We start from the raw sequence: 17,452 nt of genomic DNA on the forward strand, positions 1-17,452 counted from the left end.
TATCTGTTGCCAGCACAGATAGTGCCTGAGGCCAAGCAACAGCGGTTCGTTGCCCAGTGTACTTCACGCTAATAAACACACCAGGGTGGAGAAGCCAACAAAGTTTATTTGAGATCTCAAAGCGGTGCAAAGAGACGAACGCCTCAAATCATGCACCCCTACACAAGCGGCTTTTCCCTTTTTATATGTTTTTGTTTTCCTCTTTCTTCCCCCCACCCTCGTCCTCCTCCTCCCTCCCCCTGTAGCAGTTACGTAAGCGCAGGTGCATTAAGTAATCTTGGCCGTGGCAGCTCGTTAGTAAGTTTTCCTTCTGCAAGTTATCTTGTCTTTCTGCTAAAAGTGCACAGGCCTTATCACTACTGCTTTATACTGGTTTGAGCTGTGCTGCAACTGATAACTTACTGTTACACATTTAATTTCACAGCTGCTAGCTTTCTAGATCAAGTAGAGTTCAACATGGAGGAGCTTTGGTTCACTGAGGCCTAGATTTATGCCTAGTGACACCAAAACTCCCTCCTTTGAGAATACTCAACAAACTTTTGGCTGAGTTTTCTCATACTTTGAGGACAAAAAGCGATTAAGCTCTAGGGAGCTGGAGTACTTTACAGCAAGCAAGCAAGAGGAGAGTAACGATACACAACTCCACACCAGTGTGCAGGAGGCGAACAATGCCTTCCTCTCGTTCCCCAGGTTGGGTAACCAGTCCCAGAGGGAATCAGAAGTAGTGGGTTCCCTTTCCTGAGCCTTCCACTGTTCAAAAGCCTGTTCGGCTGACAGGATGTGCTTGTTAATATCTTGTGTGTTTTCTGGGACATAAGTACAGCATTCATCCCCTATAAGGGCGCACACCCCGCCCTGTGAAGCCACACTTCCACCCAGGAAGTGTCCACATATGTCTCCATGATCACAGATCAGCTGGTATTCCTGATGCATCTGTAAGGGCAGAAGGCCAAGTCTGGTACTCAAGATCACTCCAATGGCCATCAACTGGTCATTCAGGAAATCCCGAATCCCTAAACATACTAGATCCCACTGCAATGCCTTCCCAGCCTCAGTTATATTCAATACCGTCTTTCCTTGGTGTAGTACTATATTACATCTGTTATTAAACTATTTTCAGGTACTTTCAAAAGGCATTAAAAGCATAGGAGGGGGTTACATTACTAGTCACTGGAATGGTTTTCAATACGGGTACAATTTCTAGTGGCAGAATAAACTCTTCGGGTACTTGTTATTTAAAATCCAATTACAGAGAGCAATATATGCTGAGGGATTTATCCAGAACACAGGGCGCAGCCTGTAGAATAAACCCCAAAATCCAATCAATACCACATTCCCAAGCCTGGGTCCCACAAATGTCCTCCCGCCAGTGTATAATTCTTTGTTTCTTCACCAGGGTCAGTTCTTAATGTCCTTTCTAGTCAGGAATTCCTGGACTTAATGGCAATTTCAGTGGAGTGAGTGTTCCTTCTTCTTCCCCGAAACAGTCGTGGTTCAGCATCCTGCAGGGGAGACGTTACCAGCACATCACCCTGTAATGATTTTGATTCTTCTAGAAAAATTCAAAGGCACAGTAGGTCTGTCAGTGAACAGGGGAGAGGTTACTAGCACTTCACCTTGTACTTTTTCCCTGTTGTCCAGAAGGCACCGTGGAGCTATGAAGGAGAAATAGGCTAATCATCAGTAGGAGAATTCTCCCGATGTGGAGGGGTCTTTTTGCAGTGAGAATCACGGGTACAGGCAGTTAGTCTTTGGCACTTCACAGCGCTGTTGGTAGTCGGCAGGACTTAATAAGGGCCTTTCCAGCGTGGAGCCACAGCAGCCTTTCGTTGGTGGACCTTTACATTGATCCCGTCTCCTGGTTCCAAGGAGTGGCAGGGCTGCTAGGGTCTTTGGGTAGCGCTTCTTTACCAGTGAGAAAAGAACCTAACACACTTCATTAGTGCCTAGCAGTGTTTTGCAAACCTTATAGCTGCGTGGGCAAATTCGAGCCCTCCTTTTCCTGGTTGTTAGCCAAGTTTTAACTGTGAGCAGTGTCCTTGAGTGGAGTCAGTGTCTTATCTATAGCCTGAGCTTGCTAGCTAATTAATTTTTTTTCCAGTTAACTCATTCTGTTCTTTGTCTTTTTTCCTTTCTTGGCTTCTTTTAACCTGCAAAGGAAACTTCCACTTTTCACTTATACACCTTCTTCACAACAATGAACTCATACACATTGTCATTATACAGTACATTAGTCTTATTATTCAATATATGCCACACATACCCTTTTACTAAAATAACCTTATTACAGAACTTTGGAGCAACAAGCTAGAACAAACACGCCCACTTTGAGGAGTTCATTCAATTCAACCTCTAGTCCAATAGCTTTCCACCATCCCCAGCCCTCTGGCTAGAAATCTGAGGTAGCCAGAAAGATCCCATGTACAATATGGGGAGTGGGTTAACTTTTCATGTCTTTGCTTCCAAAGACTGTTGGTATGCAAATTTTAACAACAATTTTTGCAATTAACAATTTGGCCAATGAAGTTTCTTTTTCTTACTTAAGGAAATGCATTAGGACTTTAGTATATCACATTCTCCTGATTTATCCAAACACTTTGTATTCCAAGTTGAACAAAACAAGTATCTGCATTTTAATTTAACCTTTTTGCTTGATTTTAAACTAGACTATTCTATGAAAATAATAAACACAACAATTCTGGCCACAAGACAACCACCACAAGACAGCACATAGAACACAAAACATAATTCCTATTGTGCCAGTAAATGCATGATATGTTGAATGCTGTTCAGCTGGCATCAGTTTTCTCTGATTATCTGAAAGACAAAAAAACAGAGGTCTACCCCTTCTGGGCAGACAATCATCGCTTAAAATATACAAATACCCTTGTTGACTTCAGGCAAAACAGAGGAATTACCCCATATTTTCTTGTATTTGTTTCATAGGCAGCCCAGGTTTTCAATTACATAACACTGTATAAATTCTTCAGCTAATTCAACTAAATTGTTCATAGCCAAATCAAATGATTGCCTGAGTTTATTTACAAACATTTCACAGACACCAAGAACTTTCTTCTTTAGCATGTTTACAAAGTTCAACTGCTGTTCCCTCCAGCAACTACAGAGTTAACTTCTCACTCTCCCTTAAATCACTTGCTTGTCTCCCAACAGCCACTTTCATCAACTTAACTCACCATTCCAAGTAAGTCCTGGGTATTTTAAATCCCCATGCTTACACTTACTGACTCCTTCCTTCCACTACACCCTTAAAGTTTTCCAATCTGTTTTCCAATCTCTCTGTCTGTTGCCTGCCCGCCTGGGCCCGATCCGGCTTTTCTTGCTGAACCGTCCCTTCTATGGGCACCAACGTGTTCCACTACCAGTTTAGCTAGGAGGGTGGGCTTCTCAACTAGCCCCCACCCCTCCTGGTCTCTTCCCTTAAACATTCTTACTCACAAGACTACCCGAGTCCTCCCTCGTGAGGCTTGTCACCTGGACAAAAACACATGGCCCATTGGGCAAAGGCCATTTACTTAACATATAATCCAAACCCCTTTAGAGGGTTTACCCAGAGACCCATCCATCTCTCTGCTGACACTTAAACAGAAAAGAGAATTACACAGAGCAGAGGAACTTATAGTCTAAGCCAGACTTTCCCACTTCTATACACTGACCGCTACAGGGGATGGGAGAGAAGGATCTCAATTTGATCTCAGAGCTTCCTCGCACGCATGGCTTCCACTCCGAGGAATTACGAATGAGAGGTTCAGTTCCACCCACACTCCTAACATCCAAATGAACAGAGCAGAAAAACGACAGTAACTGGTTAAACAGAACCGAACCAGAACCAGATAGCGTTTCCTTATCCTATTAGGGCTCATTTTCACTCATGCAGTTCTCAACATATAACACCAACGGTACCAAGCAAAGCAAACATAAAATAACAAGGGTAAAACAAATAGATGGTGTAAATTCTGCAGGGCTCCCCCCTTCTTAATTGCTCACCAAACTGTGACAAATTTCTGTTACCAGTCTATCCCTCGTGTCAGGTGATCAGGCTGACACTACAGGATCATTGGGGGGAGATAAAGAAAACACATCATAAAGCTGGATTTTTAAAGCTCCATTAATAAAATAATAAAACAACAACGGAGAGTGTTGGGAACGCCTCCCACATCACTCAGGAAAACATTAATGCCCCAAGCCCCTTTCGTACTCACACACGTATGTCCAGACTGGCCACTTCTATGTATAATGTTCAGAGAAGGGGGAGAGGTGGATGGGAGATTATCCTGTATACAGCTTGTCCAGAATTTCCAACATGCTTCCGCTCTTGGGAGGGCTGTTCTCTTACACCCTGGAATCTCCTGCGGCGTCTCTTTCAGAGATTCCAGTCTAGGTCGGCTGCCTGTGGCTTCTTTGGTGTCACCAAGCCACACCGGCTCCGGGGTCACAAAGGCACACTGTTGGATCTTACTGGATAGTTAAGCCTTGCAAATGTAATCTCAGTTCTGTAACTTATATTGCCTTTGGTTCGCCCCTGTCAATTTTCCTTTTTCCACAGCCAGCTGGGGCCAAAAGCAGTTTTTCTTTGTACTTAGCATAGTCTGCGTTGATTCTTGACCTTGAACACAGAGCAACTTTCTTTTTATCCCTGGGCCAAGCTGAATTTCAAAGTAACCTGTTCCTTTCCTCAACAGACAAATTTGCTCACGCTGTCAGGGCTTTTTTAAACGCTCCTCTTAGATGTATGATCTTATCTAGATTGAAGTACCTTCTAGTGGGCATTGTTTAGATGGATTTTCACACATGTAAATATTCCAATTCTCTAAATACCTGCAGGTTGATGAACCATAATGTACGTACATGTAATATGCGGGGGTACCCTTAGGGGCTGAGGTGGACCCAGGGACGCCAAGAACTGTTGCCAGCACAGATAGTGCCTGAGGCCAAGCAACAGCGGTTTGTTGCCCAGTGTACTTCACGCTAATAAACACACCAGGGTGGAGAAGCAAACAAAGTTTATTTGAGATCTCAAAGTGGTGCAAGGAGACGAATGCCTCAAATCATGCACCCCTACACAAGCGGCTTTTCCCTTTCTTCCCCTCCTCCACCTCCTCCGTAGCAGTTACGTAAGCACAAGTGCATTAAGTAATCTTTGCCATGGCAGCTCGTTACTGAGTTTTCCTTCTGTAAGTTATCTTGTCCTTCTGCTAAAAGTGCACAGGCCTTATCACTACTGCTTTATACTGGTTTGAGCTGTGCTGCAACTGATAACTTACTGTTACACATTTAATTTCACAGCTGCTAGCTTTCTAGATCAAGTAGAGTTCAACATGGAGGAGCTTTGGTTCACTGAGGCCTAGAGTTATGCCTAGTGATACCAACATATCCAACTGAAACAATGGGGCTTAAAGGGACAGAATATAATTTACTGCCATGAAATAGTAGCAGGACACCCAAGCTAGCCCCCCCAACTCTTGCAGACACTAACATGGGATAGTCTATGCTCACAGATGGTCAGCAGTGACACTGTTTGTCCTCTTGGGGCCCCCTGCAAAGCTTAACTCCAGGGCCTGTGCTAGTACTGTAGGTGAAGTCAGGGTTGCAGACAAAGTGGTTTGAGTGCATACAACCTCTCAAATATGTTAAAATATATTTTAAATGCATGCACAAGCAAAAGCACACACACAAAACCAACCAACCTTCTCCAATGTTAGAAACCAAGGAAAAGCAAAAATAAGATGGTACTTTTTAAGCAAGGCACCTAAACATCCTTAACTCTGCTCACCATAAAGACAGCCTTCTTTGCTAAAGGTAGAGTCCGAGGAATGGGGGAAGGGGCAAAGAATGCCTGTTCTCTTGCATCCCACACTGCCGTGTTAAAATCAAATTACTGAAGTTATTAATTAAATGCTTGTCCTGAGCACTAAGCCTGAGGGAGGGAAATTCAGTAAAGCCGGTTTCACCTGTCATCTCCTTCTCTTTTTCACTACATGGTAGCAAAAAAGATTAGGCAGCTGGAACCATTGGTCACCTCTCTTTTCAAGCTGTCAGAAGTAACCAATCTTTGTCCACTTTCCTTCAGCTCTTGTAGCAAGTCTTCCCTTAGTCCCAGATTTAACCCACCCATTTGAAAACAGACCTGACCTTTTCTGTGAGGACTTTGGGGGTTGGGGAGGCAAAATCAAATAAAATAAAAAAAAAATCAGGCTTACAGTGAAAACTCATTTGCACTGGGAACGGGAAGCAGCAACCATCACTCCACAATTAGCCAGAGTATCTGCTGGGCAGTCCCTACGCTGCGGACACCAACTCCAGGAGCAGCCTTGCTGAAGCAACCAATTCGGGGGGAGGGGGGACCGGAAACTTCCCTCGGATGGGAATTTCCATTTCGTCCGAGAGCTGGATAAAAGCGGCAGGGGTTTTCCCCGCTCGGCTGCTTAGCAAGCCAGGGCGCCTGGGGACAGAAAAAAGCCGAAGCAGGACCGGACCACGACAGCCCATCCCTACACACTTAACACATCCTTCCTACTGGGGGTCCTGTGCCCAAGCACCGGCTTCGCAGCCGCACCCCCAGCCCCGCTCCTGTGTAGTCACTGCACCAAGCCGCCCTGCTTTTGCTTAGCTCCCCGGGCCCCCTTCTCCGACGGAAACGCTGCAAGCCACCAGCTGCCCTGCAAACACAAGCGCTTGATGGACGTCTGGAGAGAGGCAGCGCGGCCAATGGGCGGCTGAAGCTCGGGGCCCGTAGAGGGCGGGCTTAGAACGTTCCCCGGGAGGGAGTGCGCGAGAGAGGCCGCGTGCGGGCGCCTGTCTGTCGCTCCTGGTGGGCTCTTCCACTGCTGCTCCACGCACGCAGGTAAGGAGCGGCGGCCCCCCCGCCGGTCGCGGCCACAGAGCCCTCTCCCTGCCCGTAAAGCCGGGTGTCATTGGAGGAGGCCGGATTTTGCAGCGGGGGCTGGCTTCTCCGCTTCTGTAGTTCCTCTGACGCTCCCTGAGGTTTGCAAATGACTTCTCTCTGCTCGGAGCAGCCCCAGCTAAAGGAGGGAGCACGGAAAGGAGTTGGCGGGCCCCCTTTGTTTTGCAAAATGCTTGTTGGCTCTGCTGAGCCGAGGGGAGTCTGAAGAAAGCTGGGGCAAGTTCAGTGCGACTCAGTGGAATCAAGCAGATAAATTAACTAGAACATAAAATAATCTGACTGGGTTTTGTTCGTATTATGCAGAACATTGTCTGTTCCAGGATTGTTAAACTCGCTAGCTTGTAGATCAAATAGGCTTTGAGCAATGATTAGTCATTTGCTGGGTTGATGTCAGAGTTCGCACTTGAACGAGGAAGTGCTTGTAATAAATGTAGCTGCCTTATGCAAATACTTACTGCAAAGCCCTGCCTTGCAGGCGAGATAACTGCTCTGCACTGGATGTCATAGATGCAAGTGTCAAATTATCAACAAACCCCTGTGTTTTTCTTGGGAAGACCTGGTTGCGCTTACATCACACTCCCACAAGCACACTTGCACAGCCGTCTTTAGTCCCATTAATTACTCTGAATAAAGTTATGCTCCTGCAGGATTGGGGACTACATATGTCAAAATTGTTGCAGTCAGGTTTGAAGTAGCAGAGTGAGAATCTGCAGAGATTCCCCCACTCCCATGCAAAAATCTGTGGAAACGTATCCCCTTCTTTAGGCAGAAAGCCCACCCCTTTTTGTGCAAGAGTTTTTTGTGGCATTACAGCTTCAAGCTGTGCTCTCAGATGACATTAGGCTGGGCCATCCTGGACTGGAGCACACTAGGGAAACCTCAAGATGGTGTTGGGGAAGTAAGTAAGGTGCATTGTGCACTGGCTTCAATTCATTCTTGGATCAACTCAGGAAGTGAGGAGAGGACTGGTCTCCTTGATTCTGGGACTGTTGGGGACCAGTTCACCTCTGATGTAGGCTAGGGCAGTTCTCAGGGAACTGCCAGGGGCTCTACGGCTTTTGTGGCATGCAGGGAATAACTGGTGCCTTGTTCCCCACATGTGACCGCAGTACATCCCGGAATATCCCCTGAGCCAATCCTGTACCTTATAGAGAAGCTCCCAGGACAGGAGTTATTTATGGGAGGGGTTGCCTTGTTCACAACCCCTTTGCATTGGCAAAGGTGGTGCAAAAGGGCCAAATGAATTGTGCTCTCTGTCAGTAGTGAACCAGTCCCCTAGCATTATGTGCTTAGAGAGCCATGTTTTTAAAGAGATCCATGGCTGTGATCCTGATCACTTATGGACAAAAGAGATCCCATAAGAGATGGGTGACAGCCCCGCAAAGCCACAGACAAATTCCAGTCAGAGCACTTGCATTCTGCCTGCCTGGGTTTCCCTAGTAGTTTCAAAAGAGGAAGTGAAACAAGGGCTGATTGGTTGTGTGTTGCCATGGCCTCCTCCTGTATTTCCCTAGAATGCTTCAGTGCAAGCACTGACCCATGACAGTGCTCTAACTGTACAGTCATGAATGTCTTAAAAACTCTAAGGAGTTGCCAGACTGCACAGCACTTACACTAGACTTCTGTCTTTTAACTTTATAATTCATGTTCATCTGTAGATTACCATGGGATACAGTGTGTATGAGAGTCAGGACAAAGTGATCTTTGACTAAAGCATTGAATTGGGGGTTAAGAGCACTAGATTCAATTTCCAGCTCACCCACAACCCCTCTTGGGCATGTTGCTTAGGGAGGGATTTTCCTAAGTGACTTGGGAGCCTGAATACCATTGACTTTCTAAATCACTAAAGTGCTCTTGAAAATCGTACCCATTTTCTCTCTCTGCCTCATTTCCCCATCTGTAAGAATGGGAGTAATGCTTTGTTTTTGTGTCTTGTCTATTTTGCTTTTAAGCTTTGGGGCAAGTAGTCTTAGTATGCGTATGTCTGTACTGGAGCTGCAAGTGTGATTTTCAGCTCAGCGAATATGCTAATACACTAAAATAGTAGTGTAGCCATAGCTGCATAGGCTAACTGCCACCAATACATACCCTTGAGCAAGGGGTTCCTGTGCGAGGGACCCCGACAAATAAATCAATGCACTTTTTTTTAAAAAAAAAAAGGAGCATGTGATATCAGAACATTATTGTTCTCATAACTTGTTTTGCACACACCTGTTACTTAAACTATGGTTCTGATCCTCCCCAAATCAAAATCACCCACTCGGGATTGATCTCAGGGAGTGTCTGGCACTCCCTGCCCTTTTCAGGAAATAATATTTGTAAAGTTATTCTGGGTAAAAATTTAAGATGGCTTGAGCTTAATTGATGAGCCAAACAAGGTGGATGAGGAAGTATCTTTTATTAGACCAGCTTCTGCTGGGGCGAGGGGGAAGCTATTGAGCTTACACAGCACTCTTCCTAAGGTCAGAGAAAGTCCCTTGTGCATAGGCATCAGGACAGGGGCTTTGTTGTGAGCCCAGGTTGTTAGCAGCCAGCCTTGAGGTGACCTGCTTTGATTGGCACCCAGGTGCTGTGGGTTTGAGTCCTGCCCTCAGCATCCTTCTGGCTGAGAGTGTGTGCTCTCTGTCTGTCTTTTGCCAGGACTCCCTCTGGAAGTCTTGCCCTGAAAGCTAAGTTTCCAGTTTAAGATTCAGTATCTCAAAGTGCTGTAACAGCCCCCTGCAGACTTTTATTTTACTCTTAGAAGGACTGTCAAGGAAAATGGAGGAGACATGAAGGACAATGTAGGAGGTCCAGCCGGTGGTAAGTGTGCTCTGGGGTGGCTGACATGGCTTAATAGTCCCTCTGTCTTGGTCAGCCCCTGCCAGCAATAGCTTGGGCCACTCAGTGACCTGTCCATCCTTGTAACTCAGTCCTCCAGCCAGGTCACTTGGAGCATCACCCCTTTCAGGGTAACAAAAAAGTCCAAACAAAACCTAAATCTAATGAACTTTATACCAGGCTTTCCGCCCCAGTCTGGGCTCAGTAGTCCTTGCTCCTTTACTCCCAAGGCTTACATCTCCCTTCCTGTCCCCTGGGTTCCAGGTGGGGACCCAGCACTAAGTAGCTACAGACTGCATGGATCTATTGCTGCTGCTTGTCTGCATGCACCTTTCACACAGCTGCATTGTCTTATGCTCTTTACTCCCCAGAGCTCTGTCACCTCAGGCAGCTTCCCTAGTGTTCATAGCCACGCTAGCTGTTAATTGACCACTTAGACCTTGTCTACACTACAAAGTTGCAGCACTGGTGAGGGGGTTACAGCGCTGCAACTTAGGATGTGTACACACCTGCACGGCACTACCAGCGCTGCAACTCCCTGTTTGCAGCGCTGGCCGTACACCCGGTCGTGCCTCGGGTGTAGAGGATCCAGCGCTGGATCACCAGCGCTGGTCAGCAGGTGTAGACTCTCACCAGCGTTTTTGTTGACCTCCGTGGAATAAGCAGGTATCCCAGCATACCTGAGGAAGCCTCTCTGGTAATTAAGCAAACTCCACTGCCCTCCAAGCAGGTCTCCTTCCCCACGGTGTGCTCTGGCGTTCCCCGACCCCCCCTCCAAGCAGGTCTCCTTCCCCGTGGTGTGCTCTGGCGTTCCCCAACCCCCCCCCTCCAAGCAGGTCTCCTTCCCCGTGGTGTGCAACAGCGCTGCAGCGTGGCCACATCTAACACCACTTGCAGCGCTGGTTGCTGTAAGTGTGGCCACTCTGCAGTGCTGGCCCTATACAGCTGTACTAATACAGCTGTAACAACCAGCGCTGCAAAATTGTAGATGTAGACATACCCTTAGTCACAGCTGAAGAAGTGATTCATCCATCTAGTCACTCCTTCCTGGCTGCTACACTGATACAGCTGCAGCATGTCTGGTGAAGACACTCTGCCAACAGGAGCGAGGTCGCCTATTGGCATAATAAAATCACCTCCATGAGCAGCAGATGCTCTGTCTCCGCCAATATAGTGCTGGGCACACTAGTGCTTATGTCAGTGTAACAGATCTCTGAGTGAGGTTGTCATAAACAGATAGCTAAGGGTTAATGTCTCTTTCACCTGAAACACCTGACCAGAGAACCAATCAGGAAACCGGATTTTTTTTCAACTTTGGGTGGAGGGAATTGTGTGTCTGAGTCTTTTGTCTGTCTGCCTGCTTCCTCTGAGCTTTGGAGAAGTAATTCTATTTTCTAGTCTTCTGTTTCTAAGTGTAAGGACAAAGAGATCAGATAGTAAGTTCTATGGTTTCTTTTCTTTGGTATTTGCATGAATATAAGTGCTGGAGTGCTTTGATTTGTCTTCTTTTTGAATAAGGCTGTTTATTCAATATTCTTTTAAGCAATTGACCCTGTGTTGTATCATGTATGAAGCCACTTTAGTGCAGCATGGTCAGTTTGTAGTTGGAACCGCCGTCCCCAAACATATGGGCGTAGCTTTTCCAGGGCGTACACAATGGCATAGCATTCCTTTTCACGGACTGACCAGTGACTTTCCCTCTCAGACAGTTTCTTGCTGAGAAACACGACAGGATGGAAGTTGTGATCTGTTGCTTCCTGCATGAGCACTGCTCCTATACCACGCTCAGATGCATCTGTGGTTACTAGGAATGGTTTGTCAAAATCCGGGGCCCTGAGTACAGGGTCAGACATGAGCGTTGCCTTAAGCTGGGTAAAGGCTTTTTGACACTCATTAGTCCACTTAGCGGCATTTGGCTGGGTCTTTTTGGTTAGGTCGGTCAATGGGGCAGCGATTTGGCTGTAGTGTGGTACAAATCGCCTGTAGTATCCGGCCAAGCCTAAGAAGGATTGGACCTGTTTCTTTGACCTTGGGACAGGCCACTTTTGGATAGCATCCACTTTGGCCTGTAGGGGGTTTATGGTTCCTCGACCCACCTGGTGCCCCAGGTAAGTCACTCTGTTTTGGCCTATTTGACACTTTTTGGCCTTAACAGTTAGTCCTGCCTGCCTGATGCGCTCAAAGACCTTTTCCAGGTGTAGTAGGTGTTCGGGCCAGGAGTCTGAAAAAATGGCCACATCATCGAGGTAGGCAACTGCAAATTCTCCCAGTCCAGCTAGTAGACCGTCTTTCAGCCTCTGGAAGGTGGCGGGTGCATTTCGAAGGCCGAAAGGAAGGACATTGAATTCATACACCCCCGCATGGGTGACGAATGCTGACCTCTCCTTGGCAGGTTCATCTAGCGGTACTTGCCAGTACCCCTTGGTAAAGTCTATTGTAGAGATGAACTGGGCACGTCCCAACTTTTCCAATAGCTCATCAGTGCGTGGCATTGGATAGTTGTCCGGACGAGTTACAGCATTTAGCTTACGGTAGTCCACGCAAAAGTGTATTTCCCCATCTGGTTTGGGTACCAGAACCACTGGAGATGCACATGCACTGGTAGATGGGCGGATTATACCCATCTGTAGCATGTTCTGGATCTCCCGTTCTATAGCAGCTTGGGCATGAGGAGACACCCGGTAGGGTGGGGTTCTGATTGGGTGAGCATTACCTGTATCAATGGAGTGGTATGCCCGTTCAGTCCGTCCTGGGGTGGCTGAGAACAATGGGGCGAAGCTAGTGCACAGCTCCTTGATTTGTTGCCGCTGCAGATGTTCCAGGGTGGTTGAGAGGTTCACCTCTTCCACGCCACCGTCTTTTTTTCCGTCGTAGTAGACACCGTCAGGCCACTCAGCATCATCTCCCTGGACTGTAAACTGACAAACCTGTAAGTCTCTGGAATAGAAAGGCTTGAGAGAATTAACATGGTACACTTTAGGCTTTAGTGAGGAATTGGGAAATGCTATGAGGTAGTTCACAGCTCCCAGGCGCTCTTGGACCGTGAATGGCCCTTCCCATGATGCTTCCATCTTATGGGCCTGTTGCGCCTTCAAGACCATAACCTGGTCTCCTACCTTGAAGGAACGTTCTCTGGCATGTCTGTCATACCAGGCCTTTTGCTCTTCTTGAGCATCCTGTAGGTTCTCTCTAGCAAGGGCTAAAGAGTGTCGGAGGGTGCTTTGTAGGTTGCTTACAAAGTCCAGAATGTTAGTTCCTGGAGAAGGCGTAAACCCCTCCCATTGCTGCTTCACCAACTGTAATGGCCCCTTAACCTCGTGACCATACACAAGTTCAAATGGTGAAAACCCTAAACTGGGATGTGGTACAGCCCTGTAGGCAAACAGCAACTGCTGCAACACTAGGTCCCAATTATTGGAGAATTCGTTGATGAATTTTCGTATCATGGCCCCCAAAGTTCCATTGAACCTTTCCACCAGGCCATTGGTTTGATGGTGGTACGGGGTGGCAACCAAGTGATTCACCCCATGAGTTTCCCACAGTTTTTCCATGGTCCCTGCCAGGAAATTAGACCCTGAATCTGTAAGGATGTCGGAGGGCCAACCTACCCTGGCAAAGATGTCTGTTAGGGCCAGGCACACAGTGTTAGCCCTGGTGTTGCCTAGAGCTACTGCTTCTGGCCATCGGGTAGCAAAGTCCACTAAAGTCAGTACATACTGCTTTCCTCTGGGCGTCTTTTTTGGGAAAGGGCCCAGAATATCCACAGCTACTCGCTGAAATGGGACCTCAATTATGGGGAGTGGCTGGAGAGGGGCCTTGACCTGGTCTTGAGGCTTACCCACTCTTTGGCATACCTCACAAGACCGGACATACTTGGCAACATCCTTGCCCATCCCCTCCCAGTGGAAGGACTTCCCCAACCGGTCCTTGGTTCTGTTCACCCCAGCATGGCCACTGGGATGATCATGGGCTAAGCTTAAGAGCTTCTCCCGGTACTTAGTTGGAACCACCAACTGTTTTTGCGGCTGCCATTCTTCCCGGTGTCCACCAGAAAGAATTTCCTTGTATAAAAGTCCTTGGTCTATAACAAACCGGGATCGATTAGAAGAGCTGAGAGGCGGTGGGGTGCTCCGTGCTGCCGCCCACGCTTTCTGAAGGCTGTCATCTGCTTCCTGCTCAGCCTGGAACTGTTCCCTTGAGGCTGGGGTCACCAGTTCTTCCTCAGACTGTGGACTTGGGCTTGGTCCCTCTGGAAGTGATGTAGGTGATGGGGTTGTTTCCGTTGCTGGTGAACCGCTCTCCGCTGGTGCACCTGAGGGTATTTCAGGCTCTGGCTGAGCCTTTTGGGTATGGCTGTCTTTTGCTTGTGCCAGTTCTGGCTTGCTGGCGCCCTCTGGCGTTGAGTTTGAAGATGTGGTTGCACTTGCTGGGGCTGGTTGCTGTTCCAGTTCCGGGCCTGGGACTGGAGATGCTGTGGCTGTTTCAGTGGTAGGCATGGAATCCGGGTCCACTACCTCTGTCTGGGTCTCTGGTAACACAGACGGGGCGTCTGTGGACGGCTCAGGAACAGGAATGGGTCTGGAAGCTTGCCTGGTTTGGCTACGGGTAACCATTCCCACTCTCTTGGCCCGCCTCACCTGGTTGGCCAAGTCTTCCCCTAGTAGCATGGGGATAGGATAATTGTCATAGACTGCAAAAGTCCACATTCCTGACCAGCCTTTGTACTGGACAGGCAGTTCAGCTGTAGGCAAGTCTACAGCTTGTGACATGAAGGGGTAAATTGTAACTTTGGCCTTTGGGTTGATGAATTTGGGGTCAACGAAGGATTGGTGGATAGCTGACACTTGTGCCCCCGTGTCTCTCCACGCAGTAACCTTCTTTCCGCCCACTCTCAAATTTTCCCTTCGCTCCAAGGGTATTTGAGAGGCATCCGGGCCTGGGGATCTTTGGTGTGATGGTGGTGTAATGAATTGCACTCGCATGGTGTTCTTGGGACAGTTGGCCTTGATATGTCCCAGTTCATTACACTTAAAGCATCTTCCATTTGATGGGTTACTGGGCCGAGGTGAGTTACTGGAGACTGGTGAGGTTGAAGGGTAGGATATCTGTGGCTTTACTTGGGTGGTATGTGGGGTCTTTGGCTGTCCTCGGTTGTAGGGTTTATGGTCTGTGTGCCCCCTGTGGTAATCGTTCCCCTTGACAGTAGCTTTCTTGCTTTCTGCCAGTTCCATCCATTTGGCTCCAATCTCCCCCGCCTCAGCGATATTTTTGGGATTTCTATCTTGTATGTACCGTGTGATTCTTCAGGAACACCATCCAAGAACTGCTCCATTTGTATGAGGAGGTTCAGTTCTTCCAAGGTTTGAATGTTGTTTCCTGTTAACCAGGCCTCATAGTTTTTTGCAATGTAGTAGGCGTGTTTGGGAAATGACACCTCTGGTTTCCACTTTTGGGTTCTGAAGCGCCGACGGGCATGATCTGGGGTTATCCCCATCCTGTATCTGGCCTTGGTTTGAAAAAGTTTATAGTCATTCATTTGCGGCTTAGGCATTTCATCTGCCACCTCTGCTAAAGGTCCACTGAGCTGTGGCCTTAATTCTACCATGTACTGGTCTTCGGGGATGCTGTACCCAAGACAGGCTCTTTCAAAATTTTCCAAGAAGGCCTCGGTGTCATCACCTGCCTTGTAGGTGGGAAATTTCCTGTGCTGTGGAGCAATACTTGGTGCCGGGTTGTTAGGGTTGGCTGGCACATGCAGCCCAGCTTTTGCCATCTCCAGTTCATGTTTTCTTTGTTTTTCCTTCTCTTCATTCTCTTTTTGTTGTTTTTCCATTTCTTTTTGTTGTTTTTCCATTTCTTTTTGGTGCTTTTCCATTTCTCGGCGGTGGGCCACCTCTTCTTCTTCTAGTTTTCTTTTGTGTGCTGCCTCTTGGGCTGCCTGTTCTCTTTGGAAGGCTGCCAGTTTGATGCTTTCTTCCTTTTCTTTTATCTCCATCTCTTTTTGTTTTATTTCCAGTTGTCGCCTGTGTTCAGCTTCTTTGAATTAGTCTTCGGCCTCCATTTTTGTCCTGGTAGACATGGTTCCTGTTTTCTTGTGTTGGGGTGCCCTCCGGTGTTTCTCTTTTGAACTGCAGGCTCTGTTGCCTCCTGAAGTCTGCCTAGCAACAGTGCTTTTTTCCCTTTCTCTCTCCAGCTAATGTTCAATGAAGGGAAACCAGAAAAACCACTTTATTTGCATGCATATAAGTGCTGGTACTTGCCTCCTAATGGGAGGGCTATTGCATGACAAAAGACCCTCAACAGTCTTCTCGCTTAACATGCAAACCACAAACTGCTAGAGAGAGCAGAAAAAAAAATTCTCTCTGGTTCCCTTTTAAAACCAAACTGTTTCTCTCTGCTAAAAAGCCCTTAGCAGAGAAAAGAAAAATATAATATTCCTACTGGCTTCTGGATTCTGTCTATATCCCGCCACTGCCACTCATGTTATAACCTTATTCCCAGATCTGGACCTTAGCGTCCAAAATATGGGGGTTAGCATGAAAACCTCCAAGCTTAGTCACCAGCTTGGACCTGGTACCTGCTGCCACCACCCAAAAAATTAGAGTGTTTTGGGGCACTCTGGTCCCACTGAAAAAACCTTCCCTGGGGACCCCAAGACCCAAATCCCTTGAGTCTCACAACAAAGGGAAATAATCCTTTTTCCCTTCCCCCCTCCAGGTGCTCCTGGAGAGATACACAGACACAAGCTCTGTGAAACTACACAGAGTGATTCCCCCTCTCCGTTTCCCAGTCCTGGGAACAAAAAGGACTTTCCTATTCCCCAGAGGGAATGCAAAATCAGGCTAGCCAATTCAACACACACAGACCTCCCCTGATTTCTTCCTCCCACCAATTCCCTGGTGAGTACAGACTCAATTTCCCTGAAGTAAAGAAAACTCCAACAGGTCTTAAAAGAAAGCTTTATATAAAAAAGAAAGAAAAAATACAAATGTTCTCTCTGTATTAAGATGATACAACACAGGGTCAATTGCTTAAAAGAATATTGAATAAACAGCCTTATTCAAAAAGAAGACAAATCAAAGCACTCCAGCACTTATATTCATGCAAATACCAAAGAAAAGAAACCATAGAACTTACTATCTGATCTCTTTGTCCTTACACTTAGAAACAGAAGACTAGAAAATAGAATTACTTCTCCAAAGCTCAGAGGAAGCAGGCAGACAGACAAAAGACTCAGACACACAATTCCCTCCACCCAAAGTTGAAAAAAAATCCGGTTTCCTGATTGGTTCTCTGGTCAGGTGTTTCAGGTGAAAGAGACATTAACCCTTAGCTATCTGTTTATGACAGAGGTGAAATATTCACATCCTTGAGTTTTGCCAACATAAGCAGTAGTGAAGACATATCCTAAGCAGCAGGATTAGGGCAGTGTAATCATGCTGCATGCTCCATGCCTGTTTCCTGAATGGTAGGGCCTTGGCTACACTGGCGCTTTACGGCGCTGCAACTTTCTTGCTCAGGAGTGTGAAAAAACACCTCCCTGAGCGCAGCAAGTTACAGTGCTGTAAAGCTCCAGTGTAGACAGTGCCCCAGCGCTGGGAGCGCGGCTCCCAGCGTTGCAAGCTAATCCCCACGGTGAGGTGGAGTATCTGCAGCGCTGGGAGAACTCTCTCCCAGCGCTGGTGCCAGGACCACACTTGCACTTCAAAG

At 47.2% G+C, this 17,452-nt stretch overlaps 1 protein-coding gene across 2 annotated transcripts in view; it reads left to right on the forward strand.

Annotated features, from left to right (window-relative positions):
- The window catches only part of MAVS (mitochondrial antiviral signaling protein), a 58,076-nt gene that overhangs the window by 23,251 nt on the left and 17,373 nt on the right, over window positions 1-17,452 (forward strand). Inside the window, exon 1 of one of the 2 annotated variants that reach the window (XM_030563520.1) lies at window positions 6,765-6,862. The exons of the other annotated variant lie outside the window; for it this stretch is intronic. The gene's annotated coding sequence lies outside the window, so the exon portion shown is untranslated. Of the gene's footprint in view, window positions 1-6,764; window positions 6,863-17,452 lie in introns of those variants that run through there. 2 annotated transcript variants of the gene reach the window in all.

Source organism: Gopherus evgoodei, chromosome 5, assembly GCF_007399415.2.
Source record: "Gopherus evgoodei ecotype Sinaloan lineage chromosome 5, rGopEvg1_v1.p, whole genome shotgun sequence".
Classification (NCBI taxonomy): Eukaryota; Metazoa; Chordata; order Testudines; family Testudinidae; genus Gopherus; species Gopherus evgoodei.